Consider the following 22,045-nt stretch of genomic DNA (forward strand, 5'->3'; position numbering starts at 1 on the left):
TTTTTCTCCTTGCTATTTTCGAACGTAGCTTCAGAAAGACTGTTCAGCTTACTCAAGGAAGAAAAGAAAGACAGAAGGAATTGTTTGGCAACTTTGACTCAGACGAAACTTGGAATGAAACGAGCCGGAGTTGAAGCAGAAACACTGACGGTTGACCAGCCCCTCAGAAAGAGGCTAAAAGAACTAGCTTGTGTCTGCCAGCACAGCTGCGTTACTGCATGATTAGAGTAGAATGCTTACATAAAAAGCCATACAATAGAAACAGATTATGAACTTAATGCGGCATATTTATTTGAAAGTTTCACTAATTTTTATACTTTTTTCAGTTATATGAATGTGAGATACGACTTTGCGTTTTCTATTTATCATTCGTGAATAACACTTTAAAGATGGTGGTAAAGAAAAGAAGTTTTTTTTACTAAACTCAGAATCAATGGTTAAAGGTCTGGTGTCTGGAATTCATTCAGGTTCTTTGTCCCCGTCCTGAACTTAGTGGGCTGTCGTGTTGAGCCTGTAAGGGTAAGAAAAAACAGGGTTTGATGAAGAAAATGTCTTAATAAAACAGCTTTAGAGTCTGAATGAAATGTGATTGCACTTAGTTTCAGAATGAAATACATTTCATTTTTCTTCAAGCTTCTAGCTGCTTCCCATTGTCATGTTTGACAAGGTTGATCGACGAAGTCCTGTTTTTCTTCTCGGAATCGCAGCTGGTTCCAGTAGGTCTGCACTCTGAACTTTTAGAATATGGTACTTTATTTGAAAATCGCTGGAACACCGCCAAAAACTTAATACAGAATAGAAAACATTCTTACTGAAAATTCTACCAAATCCTGAGAGCCATCTTCCGATTTCTGCCGAAAATTGTCAAGGTTTTACAGATTGTTTGAAAAGGGAAGTGGAAACAGGGCTTCCACTTCTCATATTTCCCATGAGATCTCATGTTTTCAGAAGATTTCTCATGGGAAAAAAATTTGTCGCAAGGGGAAATCCAGAATATTGAGCCATGCATAAATTTGGAACGGGTGACCAGGGGGTACGGCCCCCATCATCTTTTTCCGGAATTCCTCGAAATTCCGGAAACCTGGAAGTTCAAAAGCCCCTTTTTTCAAGATTATTTTGATATACTTTTGGACCAATTCGTATTGCAGATACAAAAAGAAGAATACAATAAGATCTTTCAGACCAAAGAGCCTCTTATGTTCAAACTCAAAATGGAAACGGAAGGGTTGCTTTTTACTTTTGCTTCTTCTTTCATGTTATCCAATCATATCAAAGGATCTGATATAATGTGTTTGGATGTAAGCACTGAAATTGAATACTTGCCAATTAAGAACACCTATATTGGCTTTAAGGCAGCTATAGTTCTTTGAGAGTATGTTGAAGAAAGGAACCTCACATGCGAGGACGCTAATGTCCAAATTGTGCTTAGAACAGCAAGGGAATTCTATCAGGAGTTTATTAATCAAGTGCAAATTAGGTTCGATTTTTCAGCACCTATACTTCAGCACTTGGTCATGCTTAAACAATGTAGGGCTGCAAACATGGAACCACCTGCGCTGCTACCGTTCTTCCACTTTTACAGCAGTCCAGACTGGGACAAGAAGAGAATAGAGAGTAGTTTGAGGAACATCAGTACACTAGAAGTTCCATTTAAGCTACTAGAAAGTCCTCTGCTTTTTGAGCGGAAAATTTTGTCAATGGAAACACCTTGTGGGTCACTCTGATTTAAGAACCTTCAGAAGGTATCTTCTTTCACTTCCCTTTTTCAAATGTCGTGGTGGAAAGGTTGTTCAGCACTCTATAAAACATCAAGACAGACAATAGAAACTTTCTGTCATCTGAAACTTTAGGTGCATGTCTGCAATCTCAGAGTGGCTTCAAGAGGGTTGGACCATCAGTGGTGAATAATCCTCAATTGTGGAAGAGACTTAAAATGGTAAAAGCCAGTGCAACTTCTGAAGGATGTGGGGGAATGCCTATTATGAAACCTTAGTCCGATGATTTATATTTATTATCATAGTTGGAAATTGATAATAGCTGTGTTCCTTAGCAACGAGCGAACTAATTGATGATTTTCTGTTTTTTTTTCTATATATGCTTTTTTTATTTGCTGGTGACTTCTTTCACCCATTTTTGGGCTCATTAGTGGCTAGTTTTTCTTCATAATTGTAGACTCCCCAAAACTTTTTCGGGAATCAGGTTCTAGTAAGCATTAAGTGGGATGTGGTAATTAGGTGAGACCAAGAATTTCCCTTGTAGGTGCAACACCAAACCCCAGTGAGTAAAAACCAGACACTATTAGGAACACAGAATACGTGCCTATTAGTTGAAAGCTGAGTTTTAATAGAAATGAGTGATATAATGATCTGTTACTAAATTTGGATTTCGTTTGAACACTGAATTCAAAATATAAACAAAAGAAAATTCTCATGCGAAATCTCATGTTTTCAAGTTTCAACGTTCTCATTTTTTCTCATGTTTTTTGGCTATGATAATATGTTTTTGACAATTTTGAAGTGGAAGCCCTGAGTGGAAACACTGAGTGAGAGATAGGACAATGGGAAGAGGCCTTTTTTCGCGTCAACCAGCTGGTTTAACCAATGACAGCTTTGGTTTAACCAGCTTGAATGTTTAACGCGAAAACGGAAAAAATTACATATGGTTGAGCTCAAACAAAACTGGTTCGCGAAAACACTCTTTTTACTTGTCGGTTTGGGCAAAAAATTTCAAACATAAAACATCCGTATAGTGTTAAGAGTGTCATTCTATTATAATTAAATGATTTAGCACTGGCTTAATTTCCTCCGGATTTAACATATTTCACATTAGTTTGAGGTCAGAGAGAATTGAAAAATGATCTAGCATACTCTCTGGTATATTTGAAGAGATAGGAAGGTTCTGATTTAGTGGAATCTTTGGTTAAATTGTTCAGGTAATATATTGGAAAATGTTGTATTCATACTGTAAAAGCAAAATTATCTATAAAAAGTCCTAAATGATAAGACTTTAGCTTTGTTGAGCTACCCTAAACAGAGGATAAAATTCTAGTTTGACTTCTTTTTGTTTTGATTTGGAATTCTACTAGCCTACCAGGCTATATATTAAATTTCCACTCAAATTCCAGTTTAGCTACTTTTTGCTATCTTTGATTGGGGTTATGTTAGGTGAATGAAACTTTCAGTGATTAATCCATAGCTAAAAACATACTCTGAGAAGCTATTGCTAAGCTTATGTGATAACCCTCTTCTGTTTTTAAATCTGGGAATTTTGCATACTGGACTGGTCTGTAACTATTAAAATTTTGGTAAAACAACATCTAACCTTAATTTTCAGCAAGCAGTTTCTGTTTCTCTGGTTTTAGCTCTGAAAATGCAATTCTTGTTATTTGAGTAGAATTTTAAGCCATATCAGTGTTTCGTATTTAAATATAGGGAAATGTATATCCTGAAAAATTCCAAATCTTGGAAACTTCATAAATTGAAATTGAGCAAAGTTATGACACTAAAAACGCTTTTTTCTTGTCATTTAAGTAGAAGATTTATTTTGCAAGGGTTTCACTTTTATAACACAAGCGTTTTTAAGGGTGTAGACCAAATATTGAGATTTCCAACTGTCATCATCACTAACCAGCAATTCTACAGGATTTAATCCTTATTTCATTAGACAATGTGATTTAAGGTAATTTAAGGCAAACATTTTTAAGAGAGAGAAAGAGTAGAGTTGGATGCTCCAAAATACTTTCCCATGATATAGTTTCATCTCTAGACCCATCCCTAAAAGTTTCATTTTCCTAACCTAAACCTTTTTCAAGATAATACAAATTTATCTAAACTAGAATTTTACCAAACAGAAGTTTAACCTAATAATTTGTAATAACATATTGTTCAGGCTAGCCTTTGCAATCCCTACAAATTTTGACTCTTCACAATAAAGCACTATTACAGGCTTAGCCTAACAAAAGAAAATAGCAAACTGCTTAATCTTAATAAAAAAAAATCCAAAGGACTTTATATTTCTTCAATACAAAATATATACTAAATTTTTGTTTTCAGTAGAATACTGGTTAAGTATAAACCAGCAAATGTTTAAGAATTTTTTGAGGGGGGACAGCTGCCTAAAATTAACAAAATATTTCTGATAAGCACAAAAATATAACAAATTAAGCTAAACTAGGAAAATAGTTTTTTTCTCACTGACAGTTACCATAACACATAATGTGTTGTAAGATTTTTGCAGTACTTGTGCATTATAGCCACCACATTCAAGTTCTATTGAGAAGTTTAGTTTGGCTAATGTTAATGATATAAAATAAAAAATGATGAATATAAAAACTTTATCAACAAAATTATGAAAACCACAACAAAGAATCCTGGAATTTGTAAATCAGCATCATATCTAAATATACTGTATCTTACATTGTGATAGATTGTTTTAACGCCCTACTGTACAGGGGTAAATATTTAAATTATGTATCATAGGCAATTATCTGAAGAGTAATCTATTAAAAGTCTCCTGAGCTAACTAGGGAAGTTTTTTCTTTCTTTTTTACTTGCTTTAGCCTGTATCCAGTTCCTGATTGCCATTTAAATTCCATATTCATAGTTAAATAACATAAGCCTTTGTATATAGACTATACCTTGTTGCTAATTTTTCTGGGCATAGAATGTTTGATTTGGTAAAGCCCTAGAGAAGGACCTGAAGAGAAAGGAACATAATAAAAAAAAAAAATTCATGCTTCATAATTTTTAGAATAATAGCTGGTAACACATTTTATATTCAACTTTGCTCTACTTTACCCCTCAATCCTCCCAATTTTAAAAATGTATTGCTGAAATTTCCTATTTTCCATTTGTTTTGTCAATCTGTCTCTCTAACTTCATCCCATGTAGCTGTAAATTAAACAAATGTGACAAACAATAACTAGAAAAACAGGTGACAGGAGGTTAAATGCATTGAAAATATGAAATTTGAGCCATATTTCTGCACATTGGGAGGGGGATTGAGATAAAGCATAGCCTAACTTAATGATTTTCTCTTGCTATGTAGGGTAATTGGAAGGTCACTTGTATATCATGCTGTCCTTTTCAGTTTTAGTTGGATAGAAAAAATCCAAAGAAAGTCCCCTTTGAAAAGATAGGAGCCACAAAGTGAGATTGTATTTGTCAAAGCTTGGAGGTTTGTCCCTTCTGTCTGTTTAAACAAAACAGAATCTTAATTGAAGCTTTGTTCATTTCTATCTTAAGGGTGCACAACAATTATGATATAAGGTACTTTTCTTTATTCAATTGTCTTCTTTGTTGTCTAAAAGACTTTTTTTTAATCTAGATGTTTCATAAATTGCTCATTTTTACCACAAGTTCATTTGACCTACTTTGAAATCCCTGGTCTTAAAATTACACTTGACTTTGTTAAAGCTAGGAGACATAGACCTTGTGTTTGTTTAAAGAAAGTGAATAAACATTAGTAATTTGTATTGCACTAAAGCCCTAGGGCCATCACAATTCCAAACAAAAAAGAAACTTCACTTTAGAATATTCAACATTGTCTAACATAACAGAAACAAAGAAGAAAAATTATAAAATTTTACTTCTGCACTCTACTGTCAACATGAGAAATTGTCCAAAATTTTAAAATCTTGCAAAACATTCATCCCTCATCACATTCACCAGCCATCTCTCATCAAACCTACACTTCATTTCTCATCTCACTCAATCCTACAAATGCATCAAATGACCCACTCTCTCATTAGTGCTTCCATAGATATGGTCAAAGTAAGAGCCATCTTGCTTACATTTTATTATATCTAGAAGTTTTCTGTAGCTAAGTCAGTACTTAAATATTTCATACACCTTTGTAAACAACCTTAAGATGGTAAAATAGGTTGGATTATCCAAATTTTTAGTTACCACAATATATTTCAATCATTATTGTAATATAAAGGGCAGCCAATAGTAAAGGACCTGAATAAATATTTTAAGGTAATTAAAAAGGTTTATTACTCAAAAACTTGATAAAACTAAAAGGGACTTCTTAATGATTGATTACTTTAAAATATCTACATTATACACAACAATAAACCTTTGCTATAAAGGAAAAGTCAGTAAGGCCCAAAATCTATTCGATACTAATTGTGGTTTGAGACAGTTTGCTGAATGTCTAAATGATTTTAGATAGTAATGAAGATAAAATGTGGGCAAACTCAACACCAATATGCAAGTAAGTAAATATGGCAGCACTGACACATCAAGGTCTAAACTGGCAGTGCTAATTTCCACTTTGTGACCCTTTGGCCAAGAATTGCAATTAAGGGCTGGGGGCCAGAAATCTTGTGCTTTTGTACACCCTCCCTGCTTACCTTTTGTATATTTCTCCATTTGCCTATTTAGAGCTGGTTTAGATCTGTCTAACATCACTGACCCCCATTTAAATAAAATAAACAGACAATACTTGGAATCAAACCTGTACCCCATGGACAAATGATTTCTTACTAAGAGTGCTTTCCACTTAGCCAAGAATATTATTCCGACCAGAGTAGAACAACTATTAAAAAAAAAAAAAATATTGAAAAAAAAAACAAGATGGATTTGCAGCCATTTTCACTAATCTTCAATACACATTGTATTTTACTTAGACAAGTTATTGTAAGGCAGGTGTCAACAAAGCTCCAGCAGGGATTGCTTTACTTAAGATGCAAACTAGCATGGTGAATACTTAGCTGGTAAAAACCAAATACACTAGCAATGCCAGGAATTAAACCTGTACCCCTTGGACAAAGGATTCCCAAACCAGAGTGCCAACAACTTAGCAAGGAACACAAATGTGACCAGAGAACTATTATTTGAAAAAAGAAATATTGAAAAAAACTCAATTCATGGTTGTTGCCATTTTCTCTACTGTCCCATAAACAATATATTTTATTTAGACAAATTAATTTTAAGACAGGTATCAACAAAACTCCATCAGGGATTGTATTTACTTAAGATACAACAAGCAATGTGATTGCATAGCTTTGTGATATTCTAGTCTTAAATAATGATAAAAAAGCAAATTTACATTTGCTATTTGTTTTCCAAACCATTTTAAGCAAAACCATTTGCAACAGCAATATGTCCATGGTTAGATTAGTGTCTATCCAAAATGCTTTACAACAGAAGGGACACATTTCTTGCAAAGCAAATACTCAGCTTTAATGCTATTCTGTGTCATCTCTAAAAAATTAAACTGTATCAGGTGTATTTTGATATAAGATACTTCTAAGACTCTTAGCAAGGGGGCAGGCATTTCTTCACAATTTATACAATGTGTAAAAGAGCACCAGGGGGTGAGAATGAAAAAAAACTTTCAGGGATGGGTCTAAAGGCTAAAGTATGTTCTGGGAAGGTCTGCTTACATGGAGTACAAAGAAACTGTTTCACAGCTTTCCTCAATCCACTTTATAAGGTTTTAAAGATATGCAAAGACATTTCCTAAATTTTGAAAAAAAAAATATTGATATGGCTTAAAATGCTACTTAAATAAAAGGAATTGCATTTTAAGAGCTAAAGCCAGAGTAAAAGAAACTGATAATTAAAAATTAAGGTAAATCTTGTTTTGTCAAAATTTCAATAGTATAGGTATAGACCTTTTGAGTAAGCAATTATCTAAGACTTAGAAATCAGAAAAGGGTTGACATAGAAGCCTGGCAGCACCTTCCCAGAGTGTTTTTGACCCTGGATTAATTACTGAGTTTCATTCTTGTAACCTATTCCCTTTCCAAGATAATGAAAATTAGCTAAACTAGAATTTTACGTATTTTTTGCTTTGGATTCATTATTGGAAGTTCTATTTTCCTGACTTAACCAATTTCTAAGATAGCAAACAGTAGCCAAACTAGAGTTTGACCTGAAAATTTATCCATGGCCCTATAGGGTAAGGCTGAAATGTAAAAAGTTCTGACAAAGATGCAACACATCTTGAAGCATCTAGTAAGAATAGTAATTGGATTAACAATGCTTTATAACCACTAGGGTCTTGCTTCATCAAGGTTTTATCTCTGAAGCCAAATTACCAAGCTAAGGTCAAGCCTAGGGCATCAAAAGGATGAAACAAAGATTTCCAAGTATCTACATAAGTTTTCAAAAGCATATTCAAGCTCTTGACTTCCTGTCTTAAGGCCTATGTGAATCAAATTGCAGGATATAACCCAACATTTATCCAAATAGCCCTAATACGAAAAAAAAAAATTAAACCTTACTTTTGCGAGGCTAGAATTCTATTTGTCAGCTTATAATTCTTATTTTATATAGACTTATTTATAGCCTACGAATTCTTCTTTTCGAAATCTACGCCTGAAAAGGTCAACCAACAATTATGAATGGTAGAACCCTACGGTTAAAAACAATGACAGTTCTGGTTAAATTAGAGTTCAACCAGTCAATTGTTTCATGCAAAATCACTTTTCATGACAACCTGGTTTGTCACTGTTTCACGCAAAAACAGCGGTTGAGCTCAACCACACCGAGTGGTTGAGCTCAAACAGTCTCTTTGGTTGACGCGAAAAAAGGCCTGGGAAGAAGGACTGTCGCACAGGAGGAAGAAAAGATTAAATTGATAAAGCATTTTGCTAATTTTCTTATTTTCTTTGTTTTACTGTTTAAACAGTTAATATTAAGGTATTTAAGATATTTTTCCTTCTCTTCTTTTCACCCTGTGACTGGTTTTGTGGAATTTCTTTCTACTTTTTTTTCTTTTTCTTTCTGTTGTGATTGGAAGGCTTTCATCATGCCTAACCCCCATGATTCAGGGGGATCTGGTGTTCTCACGGGTGAGGACAGTATCATTAGAGTATGGTTGACTAAAACAGGGCAGCCTGGTCTTCATAATCCACCACTGGGTGTAATCATGAAAGGAATTATGTTGTTGAGAAATCAATTTAATGAATGCCAAAAAGATACAATTTTGGTAGAATCCTCAAATGGTTCTAACTGCCTTAAGATCAGAAATCAAGCAGTACTGAACAAGATACTAGCGATAGGGGAGCTAGTTTTGGATAATAACCAATCACTAACATTCTCATGTGAGAAGGATTCCTCAGCTCAAGGCTCTCAGGGATTGCACTCAAACTCCCCCAACAGTTTCATGCCTGAGGGGCTGGTATTCTTTGACAAGGGTATTTTTACAAGTGAAACCTTATTAGATGAACTGAAGGACCAAGGTTTCACAAGAGTAGCCTATTTCCACTCTTTGGTCTACAGACATCTGCTAAGATGACTGTTGATGGTTTTATCATTGCTCTTTCACTTGACCTTCCTGAATTTATTTCTATTCTGGGTATGGAAAAAAAGGTCAAGACATATATACCCCATGTCATGATCTGCAATCACTGCCAAAGGCATGGCCACACTGCCAAAGTATGTCGCAGTAAACCTAGATGTTCAAGATGTGCCAACAACCATCTAACATCTTCTTGTAGTATTAAGAGAGAAAATATTACACTATTCAAGTGCCCCAATTGTCTTGGCAACCATCACGCTAAAGACAAAGCATGTCCTGTAACAAAAAATGTTGAAAAGGTTATTGTTAAGGCAGTACAAGATAAAATCACTATTGGTGCTGCAAAAAAAAGTATGCAGATATCCTTAAATCCAACATGCAACTAAATGACACAACTCCAGCTCTTTCTAATGAAGAATTCCCTCCCATTCCATCCCCTGAAAACCCCACTCCTAGCCCATTCATGTCAACTCAACAAACAGTCTTAGAACCCCTAATCAAGAAAATAATTGATGATATCTTGACAGTTAGAATTCCTGAAATGATCAGCTCATTCCTATCCTCAAAATTTAAACAAATTGAAGATTCTATCTCAGGCCGTTTGGAAAAAATGTTTCAAGACTTTAGTTCCTCACATGCACCATCTGATAGAACATTTAAAGATCTCACCTCAAATCATTCTATTTCTGAAGATGATTTGGAATCTCTTGACTCTGTCCCAATCTCTACTTCACCTGTAAAACCAACATCAGAAATCTCCAATAAACCTTCTCCAGCAAAAAATCAATTCCTTAAAAGAAATGCAAATGCTCTCTCACCTATCTTGAAACAGAAAGCAACTAAAAACAAACGGAAACAATCCTCAATATCAAAGACAGCTAACAGTTTAGAATGAAAATAGTTCAATTTAACACTACAGGTCTACCCATTGATCGTTTGGTTGAGTTAAAAAGATTTTTGGACATTGAATCCCCAGAAATTGTCTGCATCCAAGAATCCCATTTGTCCCCTGGAAGAAATTTTAGCATTAAAAATTATACATCACATAGAAAAGATAGGGTCCTAAATTCCTCTTCTCAAAAAGGTGGAGGCCTATTGACTCTTGTGAGAAAGGACTTGATTAGCTCTGTTGTCAATATTGATGTCCAGTCATCAATGGAAATACTAGTTATAAAGGTTGAGATGGATGACCTTCCCCCCTTGTCAGTAGTCAATATCTATATAAATAAACCCTCTTCTTTCAATAACCCAACCTTCAAGAAATTATTAGATCTTTCCCCAAACCAACTAATACTTGGAGATTTCAATCTTCACCATCCCCTGTGGGACTCAACCCACCCTAGAGACCCTCAATCATTGTTGCTCTTGGATTCAATCTCTATCAGTCAGATTTCCCACACACTAATCACACCTAAGAATTTAGGTACTTATGTGCACTCCTCCAATGGTAAAAACTCAACCATTGATCTTTGTTTTGTTGGTAGCAGACTATCTGCTTATAGTAAGGTGTCCAGGTTCCATGACAATCTTGGTAGCCAGCATTACCCACTTATTACAGAACTGTCAAAAAGACCAGTTCTCTCTAAATTTAACATTGCTCCTAGATGGATTTTCAATGATGATAATTGGAAACCATGGGCACTTAAATTGGGGAGTATGGTACCAGCCCTAATTAATGATATAGATGTTTTAAATGAAAATATCACTAAAAGCATCATTGATGCTTCAAATTTATTTTTTAAACTCCAAACACAACTAGTAAAAAATAGGAAAAAAAATGTTCACTTTTGGAAAAATAATTTAGAATCACTAAAACAAAATAAGTGTAATGCTAGAAAAATCTGGCTTTCAGATAAAAGCAACCTTTTCAAAAAAATTGAAATGAGAAAGGCCGAAGCTACTTTTAAGAAACATGTCCTAGCTGAAAGAAAAGCAGCTTGGGAAGATATTTGTGAAAATCAGGTTAATCAGTCAACTCCTTCTAAAACACTTTGGAAAAATTTCAGAAAATTTGCAGGTTATCAGCATAGTGATCAGTCTACTCCAAAGATTAAGTCCAATGGTGGTTCAATTATGTACAAGCCATATGAAGTGGCAGAGTCTTTGAATAGTTATTTTGCAGGTCAATCTTCAAATAGTAACACATATAATAACTCTATGTTTATGGAAGCTCAGTTTCCCCCAGGGTCTGTCACTAATCTTGACAAAGATTTTGATATGGATGTGTTAACTTCTACAATACAGTCTCTAAATGACTCTGCAATGGGTGAAGATTTGGTCCACAATAAGATGCTTAGAGCTCTTCCACCGACTTTCTTGGTCCCTCTTCTTTACTTGTTTAACAGATGTTGGGTAAGTGGCACTGTCCCATCTGCTTGGAAGTCTTCTATTCTAGTCCCAATATATAAAGGTAAAGGGGATCGTTCAGACCCAGCTTCATACCGCCCAATTGCCTTAACCTCATGCATTGCTAAACTCTATGAGAAAATGATTAAGCTGAGATTTGAACCCCTTATTGATAATTCTCTTATTGCTGAACAAGCAGGTTTTCGGAAAGGTAGATCAACCCTTGATAACCTAATTCAACTTGATCATGACATTAAGAAAGCTTTTACAAGAAAGAGAGTTGTTTCTGCAGTCTTCTTTGATATTAAGAAAGCTTATGATACATTGGACCCCTTTGCAATCCTAAGACAGGCTCATAAATTTAATGTTGGAAATAATTTCTGGAAGTGGTGCAGGGCAATGCTTTTTAATAGGACTATTAAAACCAGAGTTGGATCCATATGCTCCTCTGCTAGTACAGTCTCATTAGGTGTTCCTCAAGGAGGAGTTTTGAGTCCTCTTCTTTTTAACATACTGATTAATGATATTATTTTGGCTGATATGCCCTCAATAAAGTTTGTCTTATATGCAGATGACTTAGCTCTTTGGACTGAAGGCTCCTCTCCTGAAGCTTGTCAACCCAAGCTCCAGGGAGCAATTGATAAACTGTCAATATGGCTTAATACAAAAAATCTGGTTTTTTCTATCCCAAAGACCACTGGCATGGTTTTTTCTAGGAAAATTGACCTTAGGCAAGATTGTCTCTCAATTAATCTGACTCTATATAAACAACAAATTCATTTTGCCAGGAATGTGAAATTCCTTGGTATGTGGCTGGATAGTAAGTTAAATTGGATTGTTCATATCTCTCATCTTTGTGATGCACTTGAAAAACGACTGAATTTTATGCGTGCTGTTGCTGGGCAAAAGTGGGGAGCTAGCCGAGATAGTCTTCGAAAACTATTCACATCTATAATATATGGAAAGATTGAATATTGTCTCCCTGTCTATTACTCAGCTTCAAAAAAGTTAATTTCTAAAATTGAATCAATAGTTCACCATGGCCTAAGATTAATCACAGGTGCACTAAAAAGTACTCCTATTGCAGCTCTGTTCAATGAGGTTAATATACCTTCTTTAGAAGAAAGATTCTTGAAACTTTCTTCTAATTACTTTATGAAAGTAAATACTAACCAAAACCTCCATGTTCTCAAGGAGTGTCTCATAAATCATACATTTCTCTATGAAAATCGGAAGACATATAGTAGTCCAGCCATTATCAAGTTGGTCTCCTTGCTCAATGGCATAGGTGTTCCTGAAAACCTAATCTTTTCTTGTCAGACCCAGATATCTCCCAACACCCCTAATAGCATTGATAATGTTATAGATATAAAAATCCCTGGCATGGATTGTCCTAAGAATAAAATGAATAGTCTAATCCTTCATCAACTTACACTAGCTAAAATGGTTGAATTTTATAATTGGAAAAAGATATTTACTGATGGATCTGTCTCAAATGATGGGAAGGCATCCATAGGCATTTTTTCTGAGTGGAATGGCTCATCAGTTGGGATTAGAGTTTCAGATGGAATCTCCATTTTCCATGCAGAATGTCTTGCTCTCCAAAAAGCTTTGGATACAGTGCTGGAAGTAGGATCAGGCTCATTTGTTATCTTTTCTGACTCTAAAAGTGTTCTTTCTGATCTAAAAAAGAGGCAAGGAAAAGTTATTCCAATTATTGTTCATCTACAGGGAAAAATTCATAAAATAATGTCTTCTGTTGGTCTTCAACTGAAAATGGTCTGGGTTCCTTCTCACATAAGGATTAAGGGAAATGAAATTGCTGACAGTATTGCAAAACAGGCTATCCACCACCCAATTACTTGGAAGGTTGCTCTCACTGTAAATGAAACTTCAAAGTTAATAACCTCTGCTGCAAGTTCTATTAGAATTAATAATAGATGTATTTCAACAACAAATATTTATGTTTTGTCTTTTGAGGGGCATTATATCCCACATCACCTTATCCACCCAAATAGGAAAATTGCAAACTCTATTTTCCGTCTGAGAACTGGTCATGCAATGACCAGATCTCGTCAAGCACTATATCATCTTACAGATAGCAAGTCATGCCCTTTTTTTAGGTGTGTAAATATTGATGAAACTATAGATCACATTCTCTCAGAATGCCCTCGTTTCACAACTGAGAGAAATATTCTGATCAGAAAAATTGAATCATTGGGCCTGAAGACGTCCACTCCTCTCGTTTTAGGTTTCACTCGTGTTAGTAAAGATAAGGAGTTAAAAATATTGGAGGCATTGGGAGTTTTTGTGTCTTCAACAAAGATTTTCAACTGGTTGTAATTTTTTTTTTTTTTTTTTTTTTTTTTTTTTTTTTTTTCAGTCACAAGAGTGTGGTGAGAAGAGAAGATGATTTGATTTGTTTGATTTGCATGTTCTTTTCGTTTCTGTGATTTTAAGTTTAATTATTGTTTGGTGACGCAGAGGGCGAAAGCCGAGCGTATTTTCTCTACAACAACAACAACAAGAAGAACTGTGGTTAATTGACAGTTTTTTAACCAAAGAGCCCAGTTGTCGAGAGGGGTCTATTGTTCTTGTACCACCTTTCTTACGAGAGACTTGGGTTAAATTCTACTCCATTGACTTCTTGCTATCTTGGAAAGTTGTTGGGCTAAAGAATTGAAACTTTCAGGGATGTGTCTACAGGCTAAAGTATATCCCAGGAAGATATTTTGAGGTCCCTAACTATACCCCTTCCCCCCTCCTCAATATAACGCAGCTTTTTGTGTATTGCAGCTTATATTTTGGTCAAATTTGATCCTATATTACTATTAAAAGTGTAAATCCTTGCTTATCATAGAAAAATTCAACTTTTCACTGTTTTTTAAGCCACTATATTCCTTAATTAGTTCACCAGCATTGAAAAAAAATATTTCCTTTTATGGTATAGTTTAAAATGGAATATGGGCATTTAAACGCACCCCCTGTTTGAAACATCTTATCTTTAAATGGCTTTTCACAGGGGTAATACAGATAAGACATTGAACTTTTAAGGGGCTTCTCACTCAAGATTGTGATTTGTTGCTACAATTGGGTAAGGTTTATGTTATATGTGTGTCAATAACATCTATTTTGTAAATCATAACAGCACAGAGAAAATCAATTTCTTCAAGAAGGCCCAATAATGATTCTTAGAAACCTGAAGAGAGGCAAAACAGAAATTTAGTGGGAAAAAATAAGCACAAGTCCTAAATATATAATTGACATAACCATAACAGATACACTCTCTTTAGGGGAGTGAGGGGGGGGGGTTAATTTGAAAAAATTAGAAAGATGTATTTGTAACTTACAAATAGGAGATCAGATCTTAATGAAGTTTGATATTTAGAAGGATCTTGTGCTTCAGAGCTCTTATTTTAAATCTTGACCAGATCCAGTGACATTGAGGGGAGTTGGATAGGGAAACCAGAAATCTTGTAAGACATGAAAATTGAGGTATCTTTATCTTGCAAATGGGTGGTCAGATCTTAATGAAACATGATATATAGCAAGATCTTATGTCTGAGATGCTTAATATAGATGCTTATACAGAAATTACTCTGTATATGAAAGGGGTTTTTCCTCCTCAACACCCCACTTTTTATGCTAAAGTTTGACACTTTCTGTTAACTTTACTTTTTAAAACAGTAAAAAACTTTAGCATAAAGAGCAGGGTGTTGAGGAGGAAAAGGCTCTTTCATATACAGAGTAATTTCTGTTCATTTTAAGTTTTAATGTTGCTCCTTACTTTCAGTTAAACACACTTGTTATTTTTTTTTAATTTATGCCATAGTTTTATAAATATATATTTAAAATTATCAAAATAAACCAAAAATAAGCCCTTAATAAACATTAATTACAACACAACTATTCAGAAAAGAAGTTTTACAAATGAAAGTAAAGAAGCATATTAAACTTAAGACAAGCTTCAACACATTCCTATAATATTTAAAGTTCAATGTTTTGTGAGAAACCAGGAAAGGAAAATATACGATTAATGAAAAAAATCAAATAGCCTAGTTGAGAAAATGAGAATTTTGTCAGCCAGTAGCAAAATATGAAGACGAAAATCAAGCAAATATTTCAAGAAGGACCTCTGAATAATGGAAGTGTTTTCAAACAAAATGAAGTGGTGAGGGTTATTGTGCACATGTTGGGCCAAGGCAGAATCAAAATTCTCTGGCCTTTGGTGCAAACTATGACTTTGTTGATTGAATATTTGTGTTTCAACAATCCTTTCTCCCAATTGTTGGCATTTTACCAATATAGAAGATTTAGAAATGTTACACACCCCTTAAAATTTGAAAACTGGTATTTTTCACATTTCTAAATCCCTTTCATAGGGTGGTATCCAGGAACTTTTCCAGGGGGGAAAGGGTATTAAAGATTTTTTTGAGGAATTTTTATAAAAAAAAACTATGAAATGCATGAAAGACTTGTTTATATTCATTTTGTTATGTTTTTACAAGTTGGAGAAAGGTTTCAGATAGGGGGTACATACCCTTTAGCCCTCCTGGATATGGCTTGTTTTTCCTAGCCTATTTGAATTTAACAGGAAAAGATTGTATTAATTTTCTCACTACCTCCCACATATTTACATTCTCATTAAAACAAACAGTCTTCTCAATATTTGAACTCCACATTAATTACTCTTTTGAATACCAGATGACACATGGAATGGTAATTATGAGTGACATAACAATTCCCCCGGAAGCCGGAACAGCTTTCTGGGATCTGAAAGGAGCTTTTGATGAATTTATAAGGTAATTTAGCATTCATATTTTTAATTTTTAAAAAAAGATCTGCTGCTTAAATGAAGCACAAAGAACTGTTTTCAGCTTCACAAATTTGCTCAGTCTTGAATTATGAGATTTCCAAGATCTATAAAAACGTTATTAAATCTAAAAAAATATATTGTATGGCTTTAAATTCTAGGCCTTGACTAATCAAATAACAGGAATTGGATTTTCAGAACTAAAACCAGAAAAAAAGAAATTGATATCTGAAAACTAAGGTAAAATATTATTTTGTCAAAACTTCAATAGGTAAATTTTCAAGACCTATAAATCAGAAGAGGGTTAATATGGAAGCTTGAGAATAGCTACCTTCCCACAGTTGTATACTAGATGTATCATCAGCTAATTATGCTGACAATATTCTAAATAGCTATAAGCTGTACAATAGGAGGAATTGAATTGAATTTTTATATTCTTAATGCTGGGCATAGAGAAGTAGGTTTATTGTTCAAGAAAGGAAAACTGAAATAATGATTTTTAATCCTAGTTCAAAAGAGCTCTTATTGAAATTGATATTGGTGATGAGTTGCTAAAGCCCAAAAATTCTTTGATATATCTGGGACTGCCTATTGGACCCAATGTTTGTGCTACTCAACGGTTGCTGAAAAGTTTTTTTTCTGAAAAAACTTGTAATGCTTATGGCCTCCTTATTGCATTAGATTATAAGTTTTGTAGAACCATTATAGGTAAAGTGTATAATGTATTAATTATTCCCCACTTCCTTGCATTAGCACCGTTTTGGTGTATTTTTGCTGAGGCTGATTTTAAAGCATTATGTAAGTGTTAAAAGTAAAATTCCAGCTTAGCTCCTTTGTGCTGTCTTGGAAAGGGGTTAGGTTAGGAGAATCAAACTTTGAGCAGTGAGTCCAGGGTCAAAACACATAGCCTACTTATCATTGTACTTTTATTACCCATCATAATGTATAAATACACAAAATATGGAGTAGGAAAAATTAGAAAAAAAAACAATGCACAATGTAGAATCAGCTGTCAGAGGAAACAGTTTCTGCAACTTCAGCTGACACATTCAAGTCCCACCATGATAAAGAATGGCTCTGCCAGGTGTTCCTTTACAATTGGGAAGCTGCAGAGTCCTCCACAAGAATCTAGATCAACAACCACAATCTACACCAAATGATTTTTTTTCTGGTGCATCACAAGGATGGAAAATCTTTATATCACTCCAAGCTGCAATTTAAGGTAACACTGTGTAATCAACAACAGATTATCATCTATTTCAGGAGTCTATATATATTACTTGTTGGATCAAGATTTTGCCTATACTACAGTAGACGCTTCTGTATGGCAATTGTGGGTTAGGCCACTCCATACTTCTGGTAAAATTCTACTTTATCTCCTTTTGGCTATCTTGGAAAGGGGTTAGGTTAGGAAAATGGAACTTTCAGAGATGGGTTTACAATTCACATAGTGTTTTGATTTAATTCTACGTCTCCATCAGCATTCATTGAAATTTTCACCTTAATACCCCTAAATTGAGCAGTAGTCAGAGTAGTAGTAGCATGCACATTTTCTCTTTTGGTTGGTTGAACATTCCATTCATCATATTTTTTGTTTTAACTTTATACCCTTGACCATTTCTGGGATATTGCTGGTATGCCCTTTTTATAAGTTACATGAACACAGTATGTTTTGATTTAACATAACACTCTCCTTAGTATTCCATCTGAGCTTTACCTGAATACTCTGCCCTTTTAGAAACCAAGAATCAAATATGCCCCACCTTCCAAATTACTAATCATATTTAAAGCAATTAACAAATTGTACAAACTATAGTTCTTACCTAAGGGTTGTGTAGAGTCTTGTATTCCCCAGATGGATAGCTATTGGAATTTTCAGCCATGTTGAACAAAATGGATATCTTGAAATTTTGATTAGATGTTTTTGGGCAAAGGGCAGTGAAAAGGGCCATGGGAGATGCATCGTTTCCATATAATCATTTTGTTTTTGGTTTCCCCGAATGACTGCTATAAAACTCTCCATTGGTCAAAAAACAGGATAAGTTAAAAATGTATTAATTGTAATTTACCAATGATTTAAAACTAAACATATTCCCAGATCCCTGTTTATGTCTTAAAAACACCAGCAAAATAACAAAACAATATAGTAGGTACATGGAAGAGAGTTGTTTCTGATGCAACACTTTAGCATTACCTATACTAAAGAGCCACAAGGCTTCAGTGATTTAATTATTACAATTATATCCAGGAAAATATGAGATGTGTGTTAGGGAGGGGGTATCCACCCTCCCAATGATATATACATATATATATATATATATATATATATATATATATATATATATATATATATATATATATATATATATATATATATATATATATATATATATATATATATATATATATATATATATATGTATATATATGTATATATATGTATATATATATATATATATATATATATATATATATATATATATATATATATATATATATATATATATATATATATATATATATATATATATATGTATATATATGTATATATATATATATATATATATATATATATATATATATATATATATATATATTTATATATATATATATATATATATATATATATATATATATATATATATATACTGAGGTCTATATATATATACTGAGGTCTTAGTGTCCAAATCTCCCACAAGTCCCTTGTCACTCCCTTTTAAAACAATTTTCACTTATAACTCTTTCAACACGCCTCAATGAATTGTGTTTTAAATTGGTGTCGGTATTTTGGATATTCCATGACTTTGTGAAATCCCCCCCCCCTGAGCATATCCCTTTGTGCCAAAGGCCCCTGTGACATGTAGCTCAACCCATACCAAAAATTCAGCTAGTACCAGCATGGTGTATGTGGTACACGAGAAGTTTTGTTCCCTAATTTGTCAAGATTTTTAATTCTGCAACCACTTGTCAGTAATTGTATATCTTTATTATTAGCTCATTATTTTGTTTGTTAGTTTGACTGTTTAGTTTGAATCTGTGATGTTTCAAATCAATGTGTATGATGATGGCTATGGCTGTGATTTTCATATGTCTTGTCATGTGTGGTGCTCTTTTATGACATTAAATAAAAAAAAAATTTTAGCTGAAAGTAAGGAGCGACATTAAAACTTAAAACGAACAGAAATTAATCCGTATATGAAATGAGTTGTCCCCTCCGCAATCCCTCGCTCTTTCCGCTAAAGCTTTTAATTGTTTTAAAAAGTAGAATTGTGGCAAAGAGTCAAACTTTAGCGTAAAGAGCGAGGGATTGCGGAGGGGACAACTCGTTTCATATACGGATTAATTTCTGTTCGTTTTAAGTTTTAATGTCGCTCCTTACTTTCAGCTAAAAAAAATATTTTTTTTTATTTAATTTCTGAACGTTTTTGAACTAATGCATGTTTGGTTTTGGCTCTCCGCACTTAAATTATTAGAATGAAATTTGTATATTAATTCTTTTTTTGGCTAAATGGCTTTCTTTTAGTTTTGATCAGACGATATTGAGAAATAAGGGGTGGAGAAGGAGCCCTAGTTGCCTTCTAATTTTTCGGTTACTTAAAAAGGCACCTAGAACTTTTAATTTTTAACAAACGTTTTTATTAGTAAAAAATATACGTAACTGAAGAATTAACTTACGTAACAAACTTTCATAACCTTATATTTTTATTATGTATACGAGGGGGTTTGTACCCTCGTTAATACCTCGCTCTTTACAATAAATCCTAAGTTTTGTCCCAATTCTTTAAGAATGACCCCTGAATCAGAAATGCCGTAGAATAAATAGTTGAAATTACTAAAAATACTTTAGTATAAAGAGCAAGGTATTTATCTCCTCCTAAATACCTCGCTCTTTATGCTAAAGTATTTTTAGACCCCTCATATGCGTAATAATCGCTGTTCGTTTTAAGTTTCATTGCTACTTCTTCCTTTCATTTGAAAAAACGTTTTCATGTTTATTTTTCATTGTTTTTTATAATAATGCTAGAGAATCCTGCGCCCTTATCATTGAATTTTCCTTCCCCCATGACAGATTCCTCCAAGGAAAGATCCTCCAACATAGCCCCCTCTCCTCATCCCCACCCCCAAACAAAATAAAATCCCCCTGAAAACGTCTGCACACTTCCCAATAACCATTACTATATGTAAACACTGGTCAAAGTTTGTAACTTGCAGCCCCTCCCCCAGGGATTGTGGGGAGTAAGTCATCCCCAAAGACATAGTTTTATGGTTTTCGACTATGCTGAACAAAATGGCTATCTCAAAATTTTGATCCGTTGACTTTGGGGAAAAAATGAGCCTGGGAGGGGGCCTAGATGGCCTCCAATTTTTTCGGTCACTTAAAAAGGGCACTAGAACTTTTCATTTCCGTTAGAATGAGCCCTCTTGCGACATTCTAGGACCACTTGGTCGATACGATGACCCCTGGAAAAAAAAACAAAAAAAAAACAAACAAACAAATAAACACGCACCCGTGATTTGTCTTCTGGCAAAAAATACAAAATTCCACATTTTTGTAGATAGGAGCTTGAAACTTCTACAGTAGGGTTCTCTGATACGCTGAATCTGATGGTGTCATTTTCGTTAAGATCCTACGACTTTTAGGGGGTGTTTCCCCCTATTTTCCTAAATAAGGCAAATTTTCTCAGGCTCGTAACTTTTGATGGGTAAGACTAAACTTGATGAAACTTATATATTTAAAATCAGCATTAAAATGCGATTCTTTTGATGTAGCTATTGATATCAAAATTCAATTTTTTAGAGTTTTGGTTACTATTGAGCCGTGTCGCTCCTTACTACAGTTCGTTACCACGAACTGTTTGATGAACTGCTGCTGATTGGCATGACTGTGTAAGACGTTTGGAAATAAAATCGTTTTATTATTATTTATTATTATTATAATTTAACTTACTGTAGAGTATGTTTCCCAGAAAGTGGCAAATTAGCCATTACTAGTTGAAAAGAAGATGTTCATTATTTTTTAACAAATTGTATTTATATATTTTATGTATTAATATTAAAAATTAGTACTAAAGTATATATATATATATATATATATATATATATATATATATATATATATATATATATATATATATATATATATATATATATATATAAATTAATATTTACAAATGATATATATTTTCGATAGTGACAATTTTTTTTTTTTGCTTGCAAGAGTAAATAAAGAGACAATATATTGAGCAGGTGCATAAATCATTTTCTCTACACTCAGGATAAGCCATACACTACATCTTTAAATTATTTAAAGAGTACTTGTTATTATTAGCTGTGCAATAAATTGTTTCTTTAGTATTATATAACACTAGTGTTTTAAGCTTTGAAACTATAAATTGCAGTAATTTTGCAAACATTTCAAGTAAAAGTAGAGTTGAAGCAAAACTGCAAAACAGCTTGCTGTTTTGGATTTGATTGGGCAAGTGTTACTTCTTCAAGTTTTTAAAAACTTTTTCTGCAATTCTAGTGTGGAATTTTTTTCATAGCCCTTACAATCTCCCCACTTAGAAACAAAATAGGAAAAATATTCTATTTTTAAGTGTTTCATTAGTGAAGCAGGTGCAGCAGCTTTAAGAG

General features: G+C 33.7%; 1 protein-coding gene across 9 annotated transcripts in view; it reads left to right on the plus strand.

Moving 5' to 3' along the window:
• Window positions 1-8,568: 8,568 nt before the first annotated feature.
• Window positions 8,569-22,045, plus strand: part of LOC136027597 (zinc finger protein 239-like) — a 132,306-nt gene continuing 118,829 nt past the window's right edge. For 3 of the 9 annotated variants that reach the window (XM_065704990.1, XM_065704995.1, XM_065704996.1), the window contains exons 1-2: window positions 14,106-14,221; window positions 16,303-16,400. The gene's annotated coding sequence lies outside the window, so the exon portion shown is untranslated. Of the gene's footprint in view, window positions 8,652-14,104; window positions 14,311-16,302; window positions 16,401-16,444; window positions 17,771-19,085; window positions 19,378-22,045 lie in introns of those variants that run through there. The other 6 variants (XM_065704989.1, XM_065705001.1, XM_065704992.1 and 3 more) reach the window with 5 other exon arrangements.

The sequence above is a fragment of the Artemia franciscana genome, chromosome 5 (genome assembly GCF_032884065.1).
Source record: "Artemia franciscana chromosome 5, ASM3288406v1, whole genome shotgun sequence".
NCBI classification, from domain to species: domain Eukaryota; kingdom Metazoa; phylum Arthropoda; class Branchiopoda; order Anostraca; family Artemiidae; genus Artemia; species Artemia franciscana.